General features: G+C 36.3%; 1 non-coding gene across 1 annotated transcript; it reads left to right on the top strand.

Moving 5' to 3' along the window:
- The first annotated feature begins 20,936 nt into the window (after nt 1–20,936).
- LOC115065144 lies at nt 20,937–21,070 on the top strand. Its single transcript, XR_003844944.1, has one exon. It is a non-coding gene; the product is annotated as a small nucleolar RNA SNORA17 (small nucleolar RNA).
- The last annotated feature ends 3,552 nt before the right edge of the window (nt 21,071–24,622 follow it).

Raw genomic sequence — 24,622 nt, 5'->3', positions numbered from 1 at the left:
GCCATGGGATACATGCTGAGGAAAGCTGCTAACAGGGAGTGGAACCAGCCCAGGAGAAAGCAGTTTGTTGCAGTCAACAAAGATGAAAAAGGAGTGGAGATCTGAAGACTGCTTTGATATCAGTCATGGAGATGCAGTTTGGAGTTTGCCCAGCTGGTTTCATGTCTTTCTTTGGGGATTACAGTTAAGTGATTGGATGAATCTCAGAAAAGACCTTGAACTTTGCACTTTTAACATTGTTGAGTCTGCTATAGTCTATGAGGACTTTGAAAGTTGGAGTAAATGCATTTTTGCAGTATGCTATGTTTAAGTATGGCCCCCATAGACTCATGTTTTTGAACAAGTCTATGAGGGCCAGGGAGTGGAATGTAATGGTTTGTATATTCTTGGACCAGGGAGTGGTCCATCTGGAGGTGTGGCCTTGTAGGAATAGGTGTGAATTGGTTGGAGTAGGTGTGTTACTGTGAGTGTGGGCATAAGATCCTCATCCTAGTTGCTTGGAAGTCAGTCTTCCACTAGCAGCCTTTGGATGAAGACATAGAACTTTCAGCAATGCCTGTGTCGTGCCTGCCTGGATACTGCCATGCTCCCACCTTGATGATAATGGACTGAAGCTCTGAACCTGTAAGCCAGCTCCAAGTAAATGTTGTTTTTTATAAGACTTGCCTTTGTCATGGTGTTTGCTCATAGCAGTAAAACCCTAACTGAGACACCATTCTAAGGAGGAGTGAAGTATCCACACTTTGGTCTTCCTTCTTGAGTTTCATGTATTTTGCAAATTGTATCTTGGATATTCTAAGTTTCTGGGCTAATATCCATTTATCAGTGAGTGCATACCATATGTGTTCTTTTGTGATTGGGTTTACCTCACTCAGGATGGTATCCTCCAGATGCAACCATTTGCCTAAGAATTTCATGAATTCATTGTTTTTAATTGCTGAATAGTACTGCACCACATTTTCTGTATCCATTCCTCTGTTGATCTTTCTGATATCTTAAATTATTTCTATATATTCCTGAGTGTGGTATTGCTGAGTCTTCAGGTTGATCTATTTCCAATTTTCTGAGGAAACTCCACATTGATTTCTAGAGTGGTTGTACAAGTTTGCAATAATACCAGCAATGGAGGAGTGTTCTTCTTTCTCCACATCATTGCCAACATGGGTTGTTACCTGAGAATTTTATCTTACCCATTCTGTTTGGTGTGAGGTGGAATCTCAGGGTCACTTTGACTTGCATTTCTCTGATCACTAAGGACTTTGAACATTTCTTTAGGTGCTTCTCAGCCATTCCTCTATAGTGAAGTCTCAGTTTAGCCCTATACCCCATTTTTTTATTTTATTTTATTTTATTTTTTTTGGTATATACCCAAAAGATGCCTCATCATGCTACAGTGGCATGTGTTCTACTATGTTCATAGCAGCTTTATTTGTTTTAGCCAGAAGCTAGAAACAACCCAGATGTCCCACAACACATGAATGGATACAGAAAAATTGTTTCATTTACACAATGGAATACTACTCAGCTATTAGGAAAGAGGGCATCCTGAGTTTTGCAGGCAAATGGATAGAACTAGAGAACTGTGTGAGATGAATCAGACTCAAAGGACATGCATGGCATGTATGCACTAATTAGTGGATATTAGCCAAAAAATGTACAGAGTACCCAAGTTACAGTCCACAGAACTCAAAATGGTCAACAAGCTGAAGGGCCCAAGTGAGGATGCTTCAGTCCCACTTGGAAGGGAGAAGAAAGCAATCATAAGTAGGGAGGGAGAGAAGGATGGTGGATGGGGGGAGGGCAAAGAAGAGGGGAACCTGGTCTGATATTGGGTGAAGGAAGAAGGACTGAAGTCCTGAGGATCAGAAAAAAGAATATAAAAAGGCAACCTCAGGAAATAGGAGGTTGAGGAGAACCCCCCCCCCTAGAATGTACCAGAGACCTGGGAGACTCCAAGGTCTCAAAGGGAGGGACCTTAGATGAAATACCCAACAGTAGGGAGAGGGAACTTATAGAGCTTACCTCCAGCAGGAAGTCAGAACATCAAATGAGGTTTGCCATCCCACAGTCAAATCTCTCAGACATAATTGGTCCTGTCTGAAAGACCTACAGGGATGGAAAAGGAGAGGAATATGAGGAAAAGAAGATACAGAGACAGAGACAGGCCTGAAGTGGGATCCAGCTCTAGGGAAGGTCCCAAGGCCTGACACTATTACTGAGGCTATGGAGCACTCACAAAAAGCATGACCACTGTAATGGTTTGTATATTCTTGGCCCAGGGAGTGGCACCATCTGGAGGTGTGGCCTGGTTGGAATAGGTGTGACCTGGTTGGAGTAGGTGTGTCATTGTGGGTGTGGGCTTAAGACTCTCACCCCAGTTGCCTGGAAGTCAGTCTTCCAGTAGCAGCCTTTGGATGAAGACGTAGAACTCTCAGCTCCTCCTGCACCATGCCTGCCTGGATACTGCCATGCTCCTGCCTTGATGATAATGGACTGAACCTCTGAACCTGTAAGCTAGCCCCAATTAAATGTTGTTTTTATAAGACTTGCCTTGGTCATGGTGTCTGTTCACAGCAGTAAAACCCTAACTAATACAACCACACTCCTGAAGACCCAACAAGCAACTGAAAGAGTCAGATGCAGATATTTGCACCCAACCAATGGACAGAAGCTGCATCCCCCTGTGGTTGAATTAGGGAAAGGCTGAAAGAAGCTGAAGAAGAGGGCATCCTTTTAAAAGAACCAGCAGTTTCAATTAATATGCACCCCCAAGTTCTCTCAAACACTGTATCACCAAACAGCAGCATACACCAGCTAATATTAGGTCTCCAACACAAACACAGGAGAGGAGTTCTGGGTCTGTGTTCAATCGGAGATGATGCACCTAACCCTCAAGATACTGGAGGTCCCAGGGTGTTTAGAGGTCAGGTCGGGTAGGAGGTAGGGGTGGGAATAAAATCTGGAATGTAAAATAATTAATCATTTCATTAATTAAAAATATTTCCATAGACAGAAAGAGACTAAATGGAAAGACAGACTAACATGTCCTGTTTTACGTTTTATTGGTTTCTTTGAATTACTTGCGCAGGCTTGAACTAATAGTAATATACCAAGTAACTTGACTATGACCTGAGACATTTGGCCCCCTTCAAATCTTTAATCAAACACTTTAAGTTTTCTTCTGCAAGTTTCCTACATATGTGTATATCTTATTATATCAAACTTCAGTTCTACCACACATAATTTGATCAGAGGTCTACATTATGAAAGAATACTGAGATTTAGAAAACATAATGATGAACATTCCTCAAAAATATTTATAGAAACTTCTAATAAATGATTGGCCACAAGAAAATATTTCTACCCTCATCACATTACGTGGGAAATTCATAGTTATCTGAAATATGTAATTATTACTTATATTCTATGTATTCACTTATGCAATAGTGTCATTTAACTTGCTCATCCATGTCTTTTTATATAAATTATTTGCTTAATAAGTGTTCATTCATGATTCTATTCATTATTAAATGTTTCTCCTGGGAATTGACATTAATATTTAACATAAGTCAAGTCTGTCCTTTACGAAAATGATCCACAAATGTCTCTTACCCAAAATAAACTATAATATTCTTCTCCTGAGAACAAGAAAGTCATTCTAAGTATATTCTTCTAGAAAAATGTATAATGAAAGATCACATACTCCTAGAAAAGATAGAAAAAATACAGAACGGCATTTTCTTTTCACTGCCAATTCTTCCAGCTAAAAGGGAAACAAGATAACTAGTTTCTTAAAAGAAACCCTCTAAGGTGCTACCTATAACTTCAAAGACTTGTAAATGCAATAAAAGATCCAGAAATATTGATTTGCAAACACATACAAATAGACACACTCATACACACACACACACACACACACACACACACACCCCAAAATGAATCCTGTCAACTAATTTTTGCTTATGGTCCAAAATATTCATAACACTTTAGTAAGGTATATATTATATAATAAAAAATAGAGTTAATAGAAAGATGTTCAAGTTACTATTAAATACCAGTACGATAACAGTTATAAATTCTAATTACATTTTACAAATGATGACTTCTGGCATTGTCTTCAGCAATGGATTTACTACTGCAGTTACCTCTCCAAGAATACTATGAAAGATTGCTAGTAGAAGAGTAAAACCACAGCATTGTAACTCCTTCCAGATAATGCACATATAGATAAAAGAAAAAAAAGATATAGAGGAAAAAGGAAATAGCCTAGAATAATGCCTCCAGAGACTTAATGGAAATTTCTCATTTTTGAAGGTGCCATTCTTAGAAGCCAAGCCCTTGGTTCTTAAAATTTAGTTTGAGGGAAAATGTGTAGCATATGTTGAATTAAAAATACCATAACCTTGGGGGCTGGTGAGATGGCTCAGTAGGAAAGAGCACCCGACTGCTCTTCCGAAGGTCCAGAGTTCAAATCCCAGCAACTACATGGTGGCTCATAACCATCCGTAACAAGATCTGATGCCCTCTTCCGGAGTGTCTGAAGACAGCTACAGTGTACTTACATATAATAAATAAATAAATCTTTAAAAAAAATTCCATAACCTTAAAATCCTCATAGCAAATATAGGTAAATGTGGTGAATTTGTTAAGTGAATGACTTTGATAAGGCTATATGAACAGATAAATGTATTCACTAGATTCTGTTTATTAGTCAACTTCACCTTTGTAATTTGTAGTCTTAAAATTACTTGTAAAATGTAAGGTCCATCCTTACATTTATGTTTTATAGACCAATATTCTTTTTCCCTTGTGAATTTTATTTTGATTCCTACCAATGTGTTATATAATGCCCTTTCAGATATATACTGTATATTAACATTAACAATTCAACCTTACAACTAGCAGAGAAAATATCTTACAGGTTTTAAATATTAATACAAATTTAATACAGGTATTAAATATATATACATATACATACATATATATATATATACATACATATATAGAATATATATATATATATATATATATATATATATATATATAGAGAGAGAGAGAGAGAGAGAGAGAGGAGAGAGAGAGAGAGAGGAGAGAGAGAGAGAGAGAGAGAGAAGGTCTGGACTACTGTGGTTTATTCTTTATTGTAGACTTTTCCTTCATAATGATACAGTAATGTTTACTCATAATTATCATACATAGGTAAGACAATGGTGAATACAGTGTTAGTAGTAGGTTTGCATCATAAAGTGATTATCATTCTGAATTAAAACACACCCTGTGGCTTCCAATATGTAATTCCTAATAGAGAAGTTAAAACTGCACTTAACCGTGGCTCAGTAACTGTTAATTTTACTGCAAACATAGTGACAGTTTCTAAGTGTTTTAATGACTTGGATACTATACTTGTTATTCATAATTGCTGATAAGTTTCAGTTTATTCTTGGAGTATGGTCATACAAATATTCTGTTTTATAAAAGTCTAGATACCAATATTTCACATAATATTAACTTTGTAGGGTAATGGTAGTGATGCAAATATTTGTGACAAAAATATTAACTTCCAAGAATGTTCTTCAAGCATTTTCCCTTATCAGAAGCACCCCCAGAGACTCTTTCCCCCAATAGTATCCCAATAAATTATTATATAATAATGCACAGAATATATTGAGAAGAAGTCAAGTTATATATCTGATTTAAAATGTGTAGAAGAATCACAAGCAGTCTGGAGAAAACACTGTCCAGAAAAGAATACAACCGGTGTAAGTTTAATTTTTTTCAAAACCTATTTTTCATGGTGGTTCTTAAATGCTTTAACCCTTTTAGCCCAACCCCCCCGACCAGAGGTAGTGGGAAAGGATAAGGGGGTTCAGAGAGGGGAGTGAACCTGTTCAGAAAGCTTCTTTGAAGCAACTCCTGTCTGTTTTGTCTGGAAATTGGTAGTTCAGTTCACATGTTAGCAATGGCAGCTTGATACACTCTCAAATACTTCATGGATACATGAGCAGTCCAGTTCTGTAGAGTCAGGATATCATGAATCAGAAGTGATGGCACTACCTAGCAGAGACAGCCAGGCAGAGAGACAGAACAACAAGAGAAGTTTGTCCATGTCTCGCTCAGTGAAACAAAGATCAGCAAAGACTCAAGACCAACAAGCATTGCACACAGATAGCTCTATTAGCAAGTTAATCTCAGCCCCCACCACTTGTCACTGTCCATAGACTCCTTTTATACTCTTTGCAGATATCACACGTTCTCTATCAGTCTTGCCTCAGCAAATGTCCTCAGGACTTGAGTCTGTCTCAGCTGAGATCACTCTGCCAATCAGCCAGAGTCCAAGGAAGTGACAAGAACCTGCAGCACACCACCAGAAGTTTTTTGGCCAGTTTCTTTCTATGGAATCCCTGACAAATAAAGCTCAATTATGTAATGTAATGTGAATGGTGTTAGCAAGAATCCTTCATCACTTGTCCTTACACGTACTTGCTTTAGCAGAGCACACTTTCTCCTGTGTCTACTTTAGCTAAACTTTCCTTCACCTGTTTTCCCTAGCAAAACACCATCAAACATATCTGACTTTCCAAAATACACTTCAAGTTTCCACTTCACTCCCCTGTGATACTCTACAAATTCTCACTAAAGTTACAGGATAGAACCTAGCAGAGATCTCGTTGAAGGTATAGAAAATAAACCAATGAAAAAACAAACAAAAAGTAATATACATATCATTCAGGGATAAATATCATTGGAAAATTGTGTTACAGTTGATGTGTAGAGTATATCTTTATCTTCAGAAAAAACTCAAGATATATGTACATGAATACACCTTGATCTTTCCCTTCTCTAGGATGTTAGCAGCTACCCTACCAGCTGTTGACTTCCTGAAAATCAGTGGGTTCAGCAAAGTGAAATTCTGTCACTGTCTTCTTCATATTTATTGAACAATCATTTACAGATATGAGAATATATTCATGAACTTGAATTATTGGACTGTTTCTAACTAAGCTCTTGGTGTGAATTACTTCATAGCAATTCAAGTCCTGCTCACTTGGCTTATTTAAAATATTCCCATTCTTATAAAAGTGTAAGTGGATGAGAATTATCTTAAAGTACATCATTTTAAGGAAAAGATTCTGATTAATATTTGATTCAGTGGTATGAAAAGGGGAATTTAGTCATTAGCAGAAAAGTTATGAGGAACAAAATGTTGGAAAAGGTGAAAGTACGAAGAAACAACCAAATACATTTTGACTTTAAGATATCTTCAGAAATTCCATCACAGAATAATCCTACCCCCAACATGAAATGATAATTCTATATATATTATTATTCAATTATAAAGTGTTATACATTAATAATTAGTGGTTTATATAATATACATGCCACAGTTGTGTCCCATGATCAAAATTTCTATAGTAATATAAAATAGAATCATATATTTGTAAAACATTTGATAGCTGATTAACATATGGGAATATAATGGCAGCATATCCATGTAAAAATATTACCTTAAATTTTAAAAAGGTAAATTATAGTGGAAATACATACGAAGTGGCCAAAAGGTGCAAATCATATTTTCTATAATCTTTGAATAAGATGAGAAAGCTTAAAGTTATTGCACCATAAAAAGTTTTTTAGCTTTGGTGATGAATAGGTCTTAGAGTAACAAAGGAATGTATGATTTAATATAAAACTCAACTATTATGATTAGTATCACATCTATTTATAAGTTAGTTTTATAATCAGAAATACATTAAAGAGTAGGCAATTATTTATAGAACAGTATATCCAATCCCTATTATCCATGACTTCATTACAGAAGAAAACTAGTGTTTAAATGCTTACTTCATTATTTGATAAGAGAGCAAATTTCTACATTAATATAACTGTGATAAGCATTAACACCTAAAATTCAAATGTTTTAAACATGTAAGTGAACATATTTGGTACCCTGTTTTCTTTCTGTAATTCATACACCACTACATCTGTGTAACTTCTTCATTGTATTATTTAAGATTGAAACTTCCAGACACCAAAATGATGAATTTCCTTACACATCAAATATATTTCTTTCTTTCTTTTGATGCAAGATTAATTCTCTGAAAAGTCACAGTTTCCATAAAATGTGAGTTAAACTTTCTTTAAGCATTATGCTGTGTGAGCGCTGCTCTGAACTATCGAACTATCATGGCTTCAATAGGTGGAGTGTGGCCTGCACATGTGAGGCTCCCCAAACAGAGCTGAGGTGGCACAGGTATTAAAGACATATGAAATGTTATCCTTAATCATTTTTCATACATTTTATGGCCACTCTATCATTTCGCACAACTCAATGAAGTCGAGATGATGCCCGGTGGAAAATAGTCAACTAATTAAATTTCAGACTCTCAGAAAGGTCAAAGTAATACACCATATTTCTGTACTTCACAGAATAAATGGAGCGTGTAAATGTCAATACTTCATTCTGGTTGATAAAAACTGGAAAGAATGAAAGGAAATTGAATAAAATTGTTTCATTTCTACAAGATGTGGCAGATACAATTTAGTTAGAATTTTAACTCAGCAATGTACTATTGGCTAGAATATATAGAACAGAAAAGATGTTAATATTCATTAAAATGGGTCTTAGACGTTACTTCTAGATTGTTTCCTGAATATAGGTTTTCTTGTTGTGAACTGTAGGTATAAACAAAATCATTATAAGGTGTATATTTAAAATTCTTCTTAATGCTTCTGAAGAAATTTCCTGTTCTGTCTGTTGAATGGCTTGTGATGTTTCCTTTTGTCAATCTGACTCGCTGAAGAATCACCTAAGAAACCCTTGTCTAGTCATACTAAAGTAAACAATAGGTAACAAGCCTTTGAAGTCATTAATGTCATTAAAGTAGACAATGGGTAATGACCCCTTGTCCATCGCTGGTGTGTATGGATAGATGGGGCTGAATGTGTAGAGAATATGTCTTCTTCTCTATGGCTGGTGTGCACAGGTAGGTCTGGCAGTGTTGAACGTAGATGTGGCACACCTATATTGGCCTAAAACAACAGCTCTGTAATTAGAGTTTGGTTTTATTCAAGCAAGAGAAAACCATACTGGATACCTCATCATTAATTTCATACTAACATGTTCAGTCTTATTCATTCAAAATTCTATGCAATTTGAAAAACAAGAAAATAGCACTCTTCTTACATGATTTTCTATTTTTCTTCTTTCCGTGTATTTTTTTGCTCTTCCCTGATTTTTTCTTACATGTCTTTACAAAAACACTTTTCTTTCTTTCTTTCTTTCTTTCTTTCTTTCTTTCTTTCTTTCTTTCTTTCTTTCTTTCTTTCTTTCTTTCTTTCTTTCTTCTTTTTTCAAACCTATACTCTCTATGTTTCTTCAGTCTTTCCTGAACTTTGAATACCTTGCACTCCTTAAATAATCACATGCCTCCAATCTCTATATTTTTCTCATAGAACAGCAGGTAACAAATAAATCATTGAGTATTTATTTATCAAAATAAATCTCCATCTAATGGAATTCTTAATATTCCACTAAAATATTTATTCTTCTGGCAGATCTCCTCTAAACCCCACAGCCATGATTTGTCACAGGCAGTACTGTATACCTTCTCAAACCCAGTTGCCCTCTGTCCTTTCCATTTCTTTGTCAGATATTCTAAAATAAAAATGACAAATATCCCTTACTAAGGCCTTTATTGTATTTTCAACTTTAAAATAATATTTAATAGAAGAAAATATTTTCTTTTACTTTGCTAGTTCAAGTACTCGATGTCTTTTAGATAATTGAGGCATCATTCTCAATGATGGTTTATGAGTGTTATCATGCCCAGATAGTAAAATTGTCTAGTATGGTAACAAAAATCAAAAAGTATTTATCATCTCAGTCTATACATTTTTTCTTGCTTAACTCACAATTCCTGTTGCAACATTTCAAGATTCCACAGACAGTGAGTAAATATAATTTGTCTTTAAGAATATTTGGAAAAAAATGTACCTCTTAAGCTAGAAAGCTATATTTTATTTATCTTTTTATATTCTAATAAACTGCAGAGAAATATTCAGTGGCTATATGGAAAGAAGAACAAAAGGAGAATTGCAAAGCATATCTGTCTTCTGAGTCTTGACAAAATCTTATGTTTATTTCACTTATTTATTTATTTGTGTATAAAATTTCTTTTATGTATCATAACTGATCATAAACAATGAATTTTGACTTGAAGAGTATTTATTTTTACACTCGTCTTCCATCCTATTATATAAGTTGAACAAATACATGCCATCTATTTATGTTTAAATAGAAAAGACTTGCTTCTTACTATCAATGACCCATCAGGGTTGTAGTTTGAGTTTCTCCTTCAAGGATATAGGACAAGAACTCAGAAGTTTAAAGGTCTTACAATCTGTTCCTTTATCTTCTTAAGACTTACAGAGTCCCATGTTTCTCTCCATTTTTTTTAAACTTCTCTTTTGAAACAATAAATTGTAAGTACTTATAAACTATTACATGTATTAAGCGCATATGTTCTCTGTGTTTGTCGTCATCTGCTCTAGGAGGAATAGAATAACTATTTACTAACACCATGAATGACATTTTCATCTCATCTGCTAGTAAGAGGGGTGAAAGGAATTTACATAACATAGAATATCAATTAAAAGTCTCTAAAATTAATTTCATAGATGGTAATCAAATAGAATCATCCACCATCAAAGTGTAATATAAAACCATAACTATAAATTTACAAAATATGCACAAATCCATATCTGAATAGTAAATATTGTATAATCTAATATATATATATATATGTATATATATATACATATATATATATATATATATATATATATATATATATATATATATANTATATATATATATATATATATATATATATATATATATATATATATATATATATATACACACATATCATGTACCTAATAGAGAATGGTAGAATATCTGTTGAGTTAAACACAAATGAAAATTCACAAATACTGCCAAAATTATTTAAATATTAATTAAGAGATATCTATAGTTACAAAGCTTCATTACATATCCAAATTAATGTTATAAAATAGAATCTAAGAATATATATTATATCCAGTGTGTAACTTGTAATAGCATCTGTGTATATGCTTTACATAATGGGAGCTATGGTAGAAAATTTAAAATATCAACCTTCTTACAAAATAACTTTGCTTCTTATGATAACATTAGCTACAATATATTCATTCAGCAAAATTCTAAATGGGGTTCACCATTATTAGCGATAGGTTTTAAGAATCTTAGACACATCATTCTAGAGAAGACGAGCCTCCCTGTCCCACCTCCCACCATTCCTCATCCAATTTTTTCTCCCCCTTGCTTCTGAGATTGTGCTCATCCCCGACCCCACCCCGAATGTGTCTGCCTTCCCTGAGGCCTCAAGTCTCTCTGGGGTTAGGTGCATCTTTCTCTCTGAGGCCAGACCAGGCAGTCCTCTGCTGTACATGTGCCAGGGGGCTCCGACCAGTCTGTGTATACTGCCTGGTTGGTGGCTCAGACTCTGGGTTTTATAGAGAACTGTCTGGAAGTGAAAGCCACAGCACCTTGAAAGTACAGAGTCTAAGCACTGTGAGGTATGTAAGAGGAAGGAGAAAACAGTACACTTCATGAATAGAGAAGAAAATTCTAATATACAAATATTCTTACATCACTTGGTACCAAATAGTGGTTTTGCCACCATTTCAAAAAGAGAAAAGCTTCACTACATTACTCATTCATACTTTCTTGTTTGAAATAACTGCTTTTATTTAGTGCAACATTTGTCAGGGAGATTCTCTGACCCAGTACTCCATTCACTCACAGAAACCCTTCAAGTAGGTCAATTCCATTAGACACATTTGATTAACTTTCTATTTTCTCTCACATTGGAATTGCTCCAAAATCCATGGACAATAATTGCAATTATCTAAAAAAATCATGTTAGTCACATTTAAAATATAATCTAATGTTACCATGCTTCCATTTATTTGAAATCATTCTGGTCATATTCAGAAGAATTGGAGACTACAGCAAAGCATTTTTTTATAATTCCCTGTTATCTGTTTTATTCTTTAAAGATAATTCTAACTTATCTTTAGCTTGCTAGACTCCTGTCTGAATAATTACCATCCCTTTAACTTCATTTCAGAGGTCATATTGTAATCCTTTGATCATTTATGGGACTCCTTTTTCCAATCCTCTCTACTTCTCTCTTAGGTTGCAAGGCCAACACTAAATGTAGTTTACATGAAAGGTTTCAGCTGTGCTGAAATGGAGAGTATAATAAGAGATTTATCTCATGGTATCAACACATTCTTCTTCTCACTATGAATCTTAGTATTGGGCTTTTTTAATAAGTAAAGAATTACATTGTGCTCATCTCACTGGTTCATCTTGTTACCCACTGCAAATGAACAGCTCCCACTGTGATTAGCAAGTGAAGAAGCAAAGATGTCACTTCCTAGGATCAAATAGGAATCATATGTTCACAATAGAAGAGTCATGCAAATCGGGCGACCTGCCTCCATAATGAAATGACTATCAATTATAATTTTCTGGCCATATTATCTACTGTGTGCATAGTATGAGATTCATTTTTATCTTCTATCAGTGCAAATGAAAGGTCTGGGAACCCCAGTGCAGAGCAGAAAGTGGTGGGTGGATTAACTTTACACTACACAGTATGATTCTATTATGATACATGTTACAGAGTGACTCTTAATATTCAAAATACATTAAAGCTGAAAACAATATTTCAGAATAATGCTATTACAATTTTCTTTGCACCCAATATGAATAGTTTAAGCACAGTTTTTTTTTTTTTCCAAAGCTTAACATGAAGGTATTCTCAAACAGAAGATAGATGATCAGGAAGCCATTCAAACATCATAAAGTAAGTAAGATTTTCATGAGATTCCCTTTGGAAATTATTGCAGAGACAAAATAATTTTGCATGGATATACTAGATATTCTCAGGAAATTTACACACACCCTCCTAAAAACAAAAAACAAAACTCATTCATTACAATGGTACAAAATACAAAACAGGAGAAGTGATCTTAGCACAACAAATGTCTAATTCTGAATTGAGCAGTTTCACAGTGTTTTGTGCTTCTATACAAAATTTTGTTTGAACCTTTATCAAGTATATGTTGATTGAACACCACATGTAACACCTGCTACTATTAAGAAACTTAACTGTGGTTTCTCAAAATTAATTATTCCAGTTTCTTGATAAGCACATTTTCTCTACCTTTTCTCTCTAAACCATGTCAGATATTAATCAATTATTCATGTCATTTAATATGCTCTTTTATAAATATTGTGAAATTCAATTCATATGTTATTATATAGGTCTTCTGAAAATAAAAATGACAGAAATTCAATCCCCTGCCTAAATTATATTCAAAATATCTAAAATGTAAGTATGTATTAACAATGTTAGATGCAGCTAAAATCCAGCGGTAATATTTTATAAATAGAGCAACAGGTAAGCTGATATAGTAATTAAGAATAATTTACAAAGCAATATGCTATCAATTAATAGTTGCAAAGATTTTGTTTTATAATAATTTTATATATATTGAAAATATGTTCTCATATTGGAATGTCATTTAAATCACAATAACAAGGGAATCATTGATAATATGTGCAATAAGTTAGTTTTTAATATTTTAACTAAAAATGGGAAATCTAAAGTGATCATTCAGCTCATAAAGTTATCTTCTTACATACTTTCAATACAGTTAGAGGATGTAAATTATTGAGCTGTCGAATCCCCAGTGTAACATTGAGATATCTAAATATTATAGAAAATTTATACATAAAGTATTATAGTATTGCTTTTATGGACAATTCTCAAAAATTATATAAATTCTTCAATAATTGAATGAATCCAGGTTTTTGCATGAAATATTTGTATTGTTGACAGAGAAACAAAAGTTAAACTTTAAAAACATTTAATTAATCACAAACTAAATCTGTTATACAAATATATGGAAATAATTGGAGCTTTCCTATCTCAAGAAATGCGACTGAACTTATACTATCTAAAAGATAAGCTGTTAAATTAAATATCTTGTTCATCTAGCAAAAAGTCTCGCAAAAACTGATCCAGTAAATGTTACTTGAAAAATATCCACAAAATATTAATTAGTAAATGTGAAGAAAATAATATTTTTCCAATTGTTCCCCATTTATAGTTCCTCAATTCTGCTATTACAAAATATATTTGTATGGAAAAATATATCTATGAGAGAAAATAAAATTTGGATTGAAAGATTATTTTGCTGAAACTATTGGGGTCATAAAGTTCAGTTGTTAATCTTTTAAGAGTAAGAAGATCATGTGACATTAACTATGCTGCTACATGTTTTCTGACCAAAGAGTTGAGTTCATATGAAATTGGGCAAGGTGATATTTGGTCATCATAAAGGTTTCTTAGAAGACTAAGCCAGAAATATTTCATATTTAATGCCTGAATGAACTTTAGATAAAGTTCAGTGCAAGCCTTTACATATACAAGAAAAGGTAAAGTAGTTATCTGTGACTTATACCTACCTGCAAATAAATAATTAGTTTTTTCCACTGGCCTATGAGTGGGTAAATTAGCTGCACTTAGATTTAGGCTCCATACTCAGGAATAATTGTCTCAAGCAAAACTAACTCAAAGATATTAACAATCTATGACATACAAAATATGACATGTACTATGTCGTATATAACATATCTCCTATCATAAATTATGCAGTATGTAGTATGTAGCATACATTATATATCATATTATACATTATGCATTGCACATCATATATTATACATCATATTTTATATATTGCATATAATAAATATTGTATAATATATGTCATGTAGCACATATGATATGTTACATATCAGATAACATATATCATATTAATACATTACATGTCATATATCCTATATCATATCATCATATATATTTCATAGATCATGTATATCATACATCATCCATATATGTATCATAGATCATTTATCATACATTGTTTATCATATACCAATCATATATTAATGTTATATACCAATATCATCTTATATATTAATTATAGTGTATGTTATATTGTATCAACTGTATTCTATTTTTATATTAATTCATTTATTTATATTACATCTAGATTGTAGCTTTTCCTCCCTCCACTCCTCCCAGTTCCTCCCTCTTATCTTCCCTGCAATCATTTATCCCTCTCTTCTTCTCTTTAGAAAAGTGGTGGCCTCTAATTGTTATCAGCCAGGCTTGGCATCTCAAATTTCAAGAGGACTAGGTACACACTCTTCTATTGAGGTTAAAGCAGGCAGCCCAGTTTGAGAAAAGGGATCCAAAGGTAATCAGAGACAGCCCTGCTCATGTTTTAGAAGTCCCACATGAAGACCCAGCTACTCAACTGATACATATGTTCAGAAGGCTTAGGTTTATCCCATGTGTGTTCGCTGTTTGGTAGTTCGGTTGCTATGAGCCACTATGGGTCCAGGCTAGTTGACTTTTTTAGGGTTTCTTGTGGTTTCGGTGACCCACTGGCTCTTCAATCCTTCATTCCCTACTTCTATATGATTCCCCAGCTTCACCTACTATTTAGCTGTTAATGTTTGCATCAGTTTCTATCAGGCACTGGATGATACCTCTCTGACTACAGTTATGTTAAGCCCCTGTTTGCAAGTAGCAGAATATCAGTAATAGTGTCAGGAGTGGGTTCCTTCTCATGACATCTAAGTCAGTAATTTGTTAGCCCTTCCATCAAATTATGATGCATCTTTTGCACTTCTACATCTTATAGCCAAGAGGAATTTTTGTGTCTGTGTTGGATTCCCAATCCCGCTATTAAAAATCTTGGCTGGTTATAGGAGATGGATGGTTCAGGCTGCATATCCCCCATTTGGAGTCTCGGGGTGTTTTCATTGTGCTAGGTTTCTAGCTTACACCAGAAACACCCCACACATTCCAGTTTTCTCTTGCAGTACTCTCTCCCTCCATCATCCCAAGACTTCATCTTTCTTGTTCCCATCCTCCATTCACCCTAGATATTTAATCTATTACTCCCTCACAGTGAGATTCAAGCACCCTGCGATGGACCTTCCTTGGTACTTAGTTTATTGGTTCTGTAGTTTCTAACACAGATATCCTGTGCTTTATGACCAATATCTACTTATAAATGAACACATACCATGTTTGTTTTTCTGGGTTTGTGTTATCTCTTTTGTGTTTTTTGTTTTGTTTTCTTTTTATGATTGCTTTGTTTTAAAAGGAAGATAAATAAAGGGTATAGAGTGTGAGGATGAGTAGAGGATTTGGAAGGAAAGATGGGTTGGGGAAAGACAAAAGTATTATCAGATTATATATTATGGAAATTATTTTCCATAAATTCAACAAAAATAATAACAACCCAAATTTCACAAATTGACATATCCTCAATTCTATGTATTTGTCCCTTTTAATTGGGGCTAAATTCACAAAATTCTCATGAAGATAAATGGAAATGTTGAAAAAAATCTATTTTCACAGGGAGTGCTCTGACCCTGGAACTCAGGTGAGATCGCCATTTTTTCTCCTGTGTCTCTTCAAGGCAGGTCCTCAAAGGAGAGCACAGGACACAGAGCAACAGATCTTCTAGGACATGGTCCTACTAAGGGCCTTCATCCTCAGTCAGGAAATGGAACTAATACAGTCCTCTGTGAACCATCCCTGTCAGAGGAGAGCTTGCATCCAGGGAGTGCTCTGACCCCAGGACTCAGGCAGGATCACCATTTTCCCTCTGGTGTCTCTCTAAGGCAGGTCTGCTCAGTACAGCACAGGCAACAGAGCTTCTAGACAGGGTCCTATGGGCCTGCATCTGGAGTCAGGAGGTGGGGCTGTTCTGCAGCCCTCTGTGCACAGGTCATACCAGGAAAGGACTGATCTCCCAGGAGTGCTGACACAGGCTTACAGACTCACGGGAGGAACAAGCTCCAGCCAGAAACAGCAAGAACATCTAACACCAGAGATTACCAGATGTTGAAAGGCAAACATAAGAATCTTACCAACAGAAACTAAGACTACTTGGCATTATCAGAACCCAGTTCTCCCACCACAGTGAGTCCTGGATACCCCAACACACCATAAAAAAGCAAGATTAGGATTTAAAAATCATATCTCATGAAGCTGGTAGAGAATTTTAAGAAGGACATTAATAATTCCCTGAAAGAAATAGAGGAGAACATAGCTAAAAAGGTAGAAGCCCTTAAAGAAGAAACACAAAAATCCCTTAAAGAATTACAGGAAAACACACAAAACAGGTAAAGGAATTGAACAAAACCATCCAGAATCTAAAACTGGAAGTATAAAAAATAAAGATATCACAAAGGGAGACAATTCTGGAGATAGAATCCCTAGGAAAGAAATCAGGAGCCATAGATGCAAGCATCACCTCCAGAATACAAGAGAATTACACCAGATTTCTCACCAGAGACCATAAAAGCCAGACAATTCTGGGCAGATGTTATACAGACCCTAAGAGAACCCAAATGACAGCCCAGGTCACTATACTCAGCAAAACTCTCAATTACCATAGATGGAGAAACTAAAATATTCCATGACAAAACCAAATTCACGTTCATGAATCCAGCCCTTAAAGGGATAGTAAAGGGAAAACTCCAACACAAAGATGGAAACTACACCCTAGGAAAAGCAAGAAAGTAATCCTTCAACAAACAGGAAAGAAGATAGCCACAAGAACAGAATCCTAACTCTAACAACAAAAATAACAGGAAGCAACAATTANTTTTCCTTAATATCTCTGAATATCAATGGACTTAATTCCCCAATCAAAAGACATAAGCTAACAGACTGGCTACATAAACAGGACCCAGCATTTTGCCACATACAAGAAATCCACCTAAGGAACAAAGACAGACCCTACCTACCTCTGAGTAAAAGGCTGGAAATCAATTTTCCAAGAGAACAGTCCCAAGTAAAAAGCTGAAGTAGCCATTCTAATATCCTCTTCAAAATATGCCCCAGCAATGAAAACACATCACAGTTAATAGGAACACATGCTGTGTGCCTAGATTGGGCAGATCTACCAATACACTATCATCTTCCACAGTTTCTGAGACCCCTTAGAACTTGCAGTTTCTCTAGGCCATGTGCTTCTGCTCCACTTTTCTTCTTCCTCCTCCTCCTCTGTGTCCTCTCCCTCTTCTATTTTCTCTTTCTCTCTTCCACCTTCCACTCCACCTTCCCTTTTATCTGCCCAATCATCAGCTCTCCTTTATTTTACAAATTAAGGTGGGAAGCAGGTTTACAGGAAATCACTTGCATGCTGACTCATTCCTTATTCATATCCACTCACAGGAGAATGGAATTAACATCAAGCATAATTAGCCCCAGGGCTATCCAAAACAGGTAAACACATACAATGACAAGTTTGAAGACCTGAGTAGAAGGAAATCTTTGCCTCTCTAGTTGTATGTTGTGGTACACAGAGAAAATAAATACACATGGATAAAACAAACGCACTATATAGTTTGGAATAATCTGTTATAGAAGCACAAAGTGGGCCAAGGTGGTTCCGTAGACTATGACACATAAGATTTGATTGGGGTACACATTCCTCTTGAGTTAACTTCTGGAAATGCACTCATGTATTTTATCACTTGGTTTGAATTATGTGGAAATTGATTTCAGTCCCTGCAGCTTTTTCTCAATAAAGAAAAACAAACAGAGAAGTTGTCATATAAGTTTGACTGTCATTCATTCGCTTTGGCATTATTTTCAATTGATAATGTTCTCTGTTTCATTTTAGTGTGCTTACATTTAGGAAAAAGTGAAAATGAAAGAGAGATATTAAAAATAAAGAGACGAAGAGATTCAGCAGGTAAGTGTAGGGAAGTATTCAAATGGCAAACTTTCCTTTCCTACATAGAGTTCTAGCCACTTAACAAAGTACTAAACATGCTACTTTCCAGGTATATTTATTTTATTAGACAAAGACACTCTGTCAAAAGTGAAGAAAGTGGGATCTACAAACAGGATGCTGCAATGGTTCGCTGTTGTCATTTCTTCTATTGAAAAAGAGTAGACTGAGCTATAATCTGCACAAACTTCCACTTGCTTCTTTCAATAATTAGAAACCTTAACCGTATTTTATACATATATCATCTACAATATATACCTTAAAATAAAGTCATTTATTTGTTTTTACCCAACATAACACTGATGATTTTTTGAATTGTATATATTTAGTAACATTCTTTTAATATTCCAATAGTAATGCTATCTAATCTTCATAAAAATGATGGAAGATTGTCCATGTAAGAAATTTTTTGACAATATATTAATTAATGCTTATTTTAAGGAATATAATGCTGGTTTGTATAGGCATAAAGGATTCGATATAGTTGAGATTTTTGTGTATATATTTGTGACTGGTAATAACTACAAGGTGGTTTCAGTTGTAATAATTTCAGTTTCATTAAGTCAAGTTATATATGTATTGAATTTATTTATTTTATAAAATACTACTTTTATTAATATAATCATATATTTTACTTGAATTCAGTCATCTCCATATTTTATCCTTTTTAGATTTCATTATGTCCTGTCATATAGCTTCATAAATGAGTTATTATATTGCCAGTGACCAGCATGGCATTCAGGTAGACTGAGGTAGACAGCCATAGTGTCTGGCAGTTTTAGTGACAAATGTTGTGATTGTGAGGGTGAAAGATGCAATTACTGGGACAAAAGTAGCTTTGTTTTGTGTAGGAGGCTATGGCCCCTCCCCTGGGCTACCCGAAGCCGCACCTTAAAAGATGGCACCTGTTGGCTATGGAGCTTGTGGTAAACAGGTCTAAGGTACGGCTTCGGGTAGGCCAGGGGAGGGGCTGTAGCCTCCTACAGTTTTGGTAATTTTTTTTTTATTTCTAATGCTTTGCTATTCTGTGTCCAAGAGCTGCCTAATTTTGGTGATTAACTTCTGCCATTAGTAGCAGATGATTTGCATGAGAAGCTACTGGGAGGACTCAGAGGGCTGATATTGGGATGCAAAGTGAATAAATAAGTAAAGGAAAGGAAAGGAGAAGAGAAAAGGAGAGAAGAAAAGAAAAGAAAAAAAAGAAAAGATAACAGAAGTATAACAATTAGAGAACAAAGGGTTTTTTGTTTTTTTGTTTTTTTGTTTTTTTGTTTTGTTCTGTTTTTAATACCTATTGTTGTGTTAGAATACCGGATTTGTTCATGTCTGAACACAACACACCTGGCCAAAGCAGTTCCATGTGTAAAGAGGTTTATTGGGAGAAAGAGGGGCAAGAAAGGCAGAGGAAAGTGAAGGGGAGAAGAGAGGAGGGACGTTCCTCTTATATATATGGATGGTGAAGTAGACACAGGTGAAGGTGAGAGGGGAGCCCAATGGATTCTGGGAGTATGGTGGCCATTGTCTTGGCAACAGATGTGTAGGTCGCAATGTTGCCTAGCCCATGTGATCTCACAGGTTTAAGAAGTCCTGATGCCAACGCCTATGCATTGATAGAATAAATTGTGGAATGAAATGTTAATAATAGATTTCAAATTTTAAACCATAATTGTGGTAAGGAAGACCTGAGAATATAAACCAGTGTTATCTATCATGCATAGTTATAAGTACTACAGGGAAAAATAGATTTGAAGGAAAAATAATTAAAACTTGAGGACAAGAAATATACCATAGCTATCAAACTGATTATTATGCTTCTATTAATAATACATAATGATAAATATTCAACAAAAATTAGATAAAATTTATAGAAATAATACAGTTAGCCAAAGTTAAATATTTAAAGTAACTAATTGAAACAAGAGGATATAATGTAATATTATTTGTGAATTAGGATAAATTATAAAATATGTTTTGAAATTAGTCAAGAATAAAGATGTCCTGCACTTAGAGGTACAGCACACGTAGGAGCTATGTCACATGTGCATCAGTAGGTGGCAGACAGAGGAGAGTAGCTATGCCTATGCTCAGTGTCCTAACTAACCTATTACACCTGAGTAACTAGTTTAACATTCCCTGAAAAAAATTGAGCCTGAGACAATCACCAGTGTGGTACCAAGCAGGCTGAGATGGACTCCCAGGATGACAAGAAAGCAGGAGATTAGGAAAAACATGCATGGGATCTGATATTAGGGCCCCAGTGGAGAGTAAGCCTGACACAGACAACACTTGGGTAGGCTGGGCAAGGTGTAAACCCAAAACGATCACCACACTGGGGCCATGGGAACTGGACAGAAAGCTAGCCTGAGATGACCACCTTTCTTATGCTATGCAGGCCTAGGGGGCAGAGCAACCCAGAGATGATGCCTGTTTACCCTCATAATATATCAGCTGGGCATGGTACTCCTGAGATCACTCCTGAGATGACCCCAGAACCTTAAAGACCCCAGGCACCACTAAGAGGAGCAAGTAAGTAGTGGAGAAATGGAAGAAATGAGAAACTGAAGGATGTGGGCACAATGAAGAGAGGCAGAACTGGAGATTCAAGATTAGTGAGAAACAATTTGCTCTGGTGCGATCGGGGAACATGGTGGTATGTTGTCCTGTGTAGCCACTGTGGGCCATGTCTGGGTCTCTGGCCCAGAACTAGCAGGAGTCTGTTACCCACCAAAGACCAGTCATGGGCCGGGGTGGCCTGCCCCCTGGGGACAAACTGGTGTCAGAAGACTATTACACCCTGGTTACACCCTTCACTTGCCTGTTGTTAGGGAGCTGGCCCCAGAGACACGGGTGCAGGAGACCTAAACCCACACCTAATTGCAGTACACATGAGAACAAGGACATGCACACTGCAGGAGTTGCAGGTAAGCTAGCCCTGAGGATATAAACATGGGAGAGCTGGCCCTACCACTTATCTCCCATGAGGTAGCATGGACAAGGGAGAGAGACCTTCCTCCCTCCTTGCTGCTCATCAACTGTGGCATGCAGAACATCTGTGCCTGAGCTCATGCAAGCAGAAGAACTCACCACCTGTACCACTCAGGAGAACAGTAGAATTGATCCTAGTGGTGGGTGCCCTAGCAAGCAAGTCCCAAGGTTGTGAGCAGGAGAGAGCTTGTCCCTCCACTTGTCTGATGTGCTGTGAAATGGGTGAAGGAGAGATGCTTCCCTGCCCCCACCACCTATGGCAGGCATGAGATCTGGCCCTGAAGCCATCAAAACAGGAGAGCTGCCCCTGCCCCTCTCACTTCAGTACTCAGGGAAGAAGGCTCTGCACCTTACCTAGGCAGCACAGTAGGTTCTACTGGTCCTGCATGTCGGGGTTGTGAGTAAGATAGCCCAAGGCCTTGAGTGTGGGAAAGCAGACTTCTTCCTGTCTCTGCTTTCCAGCTGCATCATTGAAGGGGAGATCTCTCCTCCCTTTTGCCCTTTCTCATGTGTATGTGTGGGAGACTGGTTCTGATAGGACCAACTGCCGCAGCACTTAGGAGAGTAGGTTCTATACCATATCTTGACAGCATAAAAGAGTTAACTCTCTCTCTCTCTCTCTCTCTCTCTCTCTCTCTCTCTCTCTCTCTCTGTGTGTGTGTGTGTGTGTGTGTGTGTGTGTGTGTGTCTCACACACACACAATTATGTCCTCATGTTCAATTAAGTAGTGAACTAAAAAAAGAAGTCCTACTATCTTTTTGAAACCAAGCTTTATTTTGAANTGTGTGTGTGTGTGTGTGTGTGTGTGTGTGTGTACAGGTGAGCCTGCCCTGAAAGTGTGATCATGAGTGTGGGAAAGTTAACCCTACAATTTGTCTGTCATCTGGAAGAGTATGCATGAGAGAAATGCCCTCCGTCACCACCACCCCTTGCCACCTATGGTGGGGGAGAGCTGGCTCTGAAGCTCACCTGATACAACAATCAGGAGAGCAGGCCTTGCATGGGCTGCTCAGTAGAGCTGCCTCTGGATATAAGGATAGCCCGTGAGCCTCCCCAAGGGTGTGAGCCCAGGAGAGCCTTCCCTGCCTCTTGTCTTCTAAACAGTGGTACAAATGAGAGAGAGAGAGAGAGAAAGAGAGAGAGAGAGAGAGAGAGAGAGAGAGAGAGAGAGAGAGAGAGAGAGAGAGAGACCCTCCTCCCTTGTCCCTTGCAACCTATGGCAGGCCAGAGAACTGGCTCAGGGGTCATGAGAATGGGAGAACTTGCCACATCCATCACCAGCAATAACACTCAGGAAAAGTGGGCCTAGGCCTTTATTCTTTGCCTGGGTGGCAGAGTGTAGCTGCCTGGCCCTGGTTGTGGGGGTTGCCATGAGCCAGCTCCGAGGGTATGGGAATGGGAGAGCAACTGGGCTGAGCAGCTCAGATACCTCTCAGACACAGATCCAGGATTCTTAATTGACCTAAAGCAACATCTATTCCATCTATGAAATGCTGCACTGCATGAAGGAGCTGGTCCTAAATATCCAAAACTGCAGGAGCTCCATGACACTGGGAATAAACAGGATATCTTGGAGGACTCCTAGCAAAGTTCCAATATCTATAGAGTAGCAGAAACCAAAGGCCTTATACCATACCAACAAATCATTGCAACGAACATTTACAAGCAAAGAAGTGTTGATAAAAGGGTGTACTTTGGAATGTCCAGCTTCTGCCATGAGATTCTCTGTTGGAGAAAGGTTACAAGGGTATAATAGGACAGGTAGAAGGAGAGGGAGAGATTTGGGGATTGGGGTACATGATACAACAAAAGAAGGGGGAGGGAGGTATGGGATGGGGAGCTGTTGGGGGGAAGAATGGGAGGTGGATGAAGTCTGAACTGTAAAAAAAGGATTAAAGAATAATTTAAAAAAAGAAAAGAATTCAAAAGTTCAATGTATTTTCTGAAAACTATTTCTAAAACATGTTTTATTCTGGCAATAAATGAGGGGAATTTTAAAAAGTTCTACAAGAAAGAAAAATGAAACTCAAATATAATTTGTGTACCTCATCTAAGTTTTAAATTATTAACATTTATCAGTGTTTTTATATAAAATAAATACTATATAATATTTCCTCTATTAAATTATCCTTTTCTGTTTAAAATCTTATAAAGGTTTTCATAAGAAATCATTGACAAAATGTACAATTTTAGATCTGCAAAGAGAAAAAGAGAAAATCCAATGTCATTGAAACCAGTTTGAAGAGAATTTCAAAATGAAAGTTAGTATTGATTCTTCATGTCCAAGGTTAGCTTGTCAATGGTGATGGAACACTACTCTGGGTCAAGATGAAGGTTTCTGGTGGATAAAAAGGAAGAAAACCCTCAAGCGTATTAACATGACACACGATATGAGAAAGGCATGTTGTCAATGCCTGAAGAAAAATACAGCTTAGTGTTTGCATGTTCAGTATAGCCCACAAGTTCTTTGTCGCATACAGAAAGTAGTGAATCACATAGGCAAGTGAGACACTGGGATATATCATTAATCCAATACCACTGCTTCTGTGTGTGTTTGCTCTGTAACGATTTTCCCCGTACCTGACAAGCACTTCACGACTTAACATCCCATCTGCTTTGCTCAAAGGTGGCTCAGAGGTGATTATTCTTAAGCATATTTAAAAAATAAAATATTCAACAAAATTAAGAAAGATAATA

Source organism: Mus pahari, chromosome 12 (genome assembly GCF_900095145.1).
Source record: "Mus pahari chromosome 12, PAHARI_EIJ_v1.1, whole genome shotgun sequence".
Lineage (NCBI taxonomy): Eukaryota > Metazoa > Chordata > Mammalia > Rodentia > Muridae > Mus > Mus pahari.
Note: the sequence above shows the minus strand (reverse complement) of the source record. Positions and strands in the feature narration are given on the sequence as shown.